At 47.7% G+C, this 2,342-nt stretch overlaps 1 long non-coding RNA gene across 1 annotated transcript; it reads left to right on the forward strand.

Annotated features, from left to right (window-relative positions):
• The first annotated feature begins 340 nt into the window (after positions 1-340).
• On the forward strand, positions 341-1,256 carry LOC127028031 (uncharacterized). The gene is made up of 3 exons (XR_007767923.1): positions 341-398; positions 1,074-1,128; positions 1,213-1,256. It is a non-coding gene; the product is annotated as an uncharacterized LOC127028031 (long non-coding RNA).
• The last annotated feature ends 1,086 nt before the right edge of the window (positions 1,257-2,342 follow it).

The raw sequence follows: 2,342 nt of genomic DNA on the forward strand, positions 1-2,342 counted from the left end.
TGTTGATCAGCATCCGGGTGACGTGTTCGATATTGTTTTTGCAGATGCAGCGGGACAAGCTGTGTGCCAAAGGGCAACGGAGGAGAGGCGAGCGGAGCGCTGTAAGAAGGTGAGGCGGTGAGTGGTGTTGGAGGGAAGATGCGACTAGTGGCTTATGACTAGCTTCTAGGGTTTGGGTTACTTGTTTTTATTTTGAAGGTGCAAAGCGGGATATTGGCACCAGAGCTGATTCGGGCAAGGTGAGCCATGTCTGGTGGGCTGAAGGAGCAGTTATTTTTCAGGTGTTGTAGCGTCGGTGAAGTTAGAAGCATCCCTTGTCGTTTGTGTTTTACAGGTGATACCCGAGCCTCGACGTGGCAACCTGTAAACAGCACAGGCGGTGCGGGCGAGCGGCCGAGGTAAAGGAGCGGGAGATGGGAATCGGTGTGGACAGGCCGTGGTTTTGGGCAATATCTCAGTGTCGTGGTTTAACCCCAGTCAGCAGCCAAGGACCACACAGCCACTCCCTCACTCCCGGTCGTCCCCCCCCCCCACTTGCTTCTGGTGGGATGGGGAGGGAAAGAAGGCAGAACTCGTGGGTTGAGATAAGAACAGCTTAATAACTGAAGTAAAATATAATACTAACAATAATAATAATAATAATGAAAAGGAATAGAACAAAAAAGGAGGGGGGGGAAGGAAAAAAACCCCAGTGATGCACAATGCAATTGCTCACCACCCGCTGACTGATGCCAGAGCCGCGATCCGCGCCTCCCGGCCAGCTCCCCCCTGTTTATGTACTGGGTGTGATGTTCCATGCTATGGAACACCCCTTTGGCGAGTTCAGGTCAGCTGCCCCGGCTATGCTCCCTCCCAGCTTGTTGCACACCTGCTTGCTGGCAGAGCATGGGAAACTGAAAAGTCCTTGGCTTAAGATAAGCACTACTCAGCAACAACTAAAACATCAGGGTGTTATCAACAGTATTGTCACACTAAATCCAAACCACACACTGTACCAGCTACTAAGAGAGTTAACTCTGTCCCAGCCGAAACCAGGACACGCAGCATGTGTCTTTTGCTTTGGTTTTTTTCAGATGCTGCAAGAGGCTCAGAGGGGCGAAGCCGCATGCTCAGGAGCGGTCCGAGAAGGTGAGGCGGTTGTTGGCCGGGTCGGTGTCTAATAGCAAAGTATTATATGGCAACTCGGTTAAGCATTTCTCTTTGGTCTCGCAGGTGCCATGCAGGCAGCCTTTGGAATTGGATGAGCATTTGAGGTGAGCTGGGGTGGTAGAGAGGAGGAGCATGGGGCTGGTGATTTCTCACAAGCACAACGGTAGCTTTCTGTCTTTTGGTGTCTTAGGTGCCACAAGTGATGACGGCCACAGCGTCCGACACTGGAATTCCTGCAGAGCAGGTGAGCAGAAGGCCACGTTGCTTTTGAGGAGGGCGGCGGTGTGGAAGAGGTCTGTGTCGACTGGCACCATGCTTAGTGCTGGCACTGGTATCTTTCCAGATGATGAAGAGGAACCTGGCAACTGCAGGAATATCCTGGTTCACTGATGTGTTTTTTGCTGAGGATGGATTCAGACCCCTGGCCCTCTGACAGCTAAGTTGAGGGACTGGGGACCACTGCCCTACAGTGTGTAATTTTGACTTCAGTTGGAAAGAAATTGTCCAAAGCGGAAATCTTTCTCGTTCCAAGAAGTTGCATTTTATTGAGCTTCCCATCAGAGTGGCTCTTCAGAGGTGATGTACTTGGCCGTAGAAGTCACCAGCAGCAAGACTTTTCACTCTCTTAAAAAAAAAAAAAAAAAAAAAAAAAAAAGAGAGAGAGAAAGAAAGAAAATATTTACTTCCTTCCAAAGACCCAAGCACAAGTCTTCCAAAAGTCGATGGCATCGCTGGTCTTTGGGTTCTCAGTTGTAACGGTTGAGATATCATAAAAACATGTTTCTCAGCGTGCTTCAGTACAGCCAAGAGCATTAGCAAATCTGCCAGTCCTTTTTCATAGCCTTATGTATTGCAGCACTGGAGACTGGATTTTTTTTCTTTTTCAGAAGATCCCCTATATGGTTTTACTTGTATCATCTCACTGGTTTTTCTGTCATAAATGAAACTTTAAAAAAAGTTAAATTGTATAACTCACAAATTGACTTGCATTGTTTAAACTGTAACTGCCGAATTGCTATAGCATCTAATTTATTAGGTGTACTTAAGCAGTTAAGTATTTTGTCTGAATCTTGAAAAAGACGGGCAACTGAATGTTATGGGGTTTTCCCCCTGATCTTTTGACGGAGTGCTCTGAAGTCCTTTATTTCTGTCTGGCTTTCAATGGCGCATTTCCCTGGCAGTTCGGTAGCATC

This window comes from Gymnogyps californianus, unplaced genomic scaffold, assembly GCF_018139145.2.
Source record: "Gymnogyps californianus isolate 813 unplaced genomic scaffold, ASM1813914v2 HiC_scaffold_139, whole genome shotgun sequence".
NCBI classification, from domain to species: domain Eukaryota; kingdom Metazoa; phylum Chordata; class Aves; order Accipitriformes; family Cathartidae; genus Gymnogyps; species Gymnogyps californianus.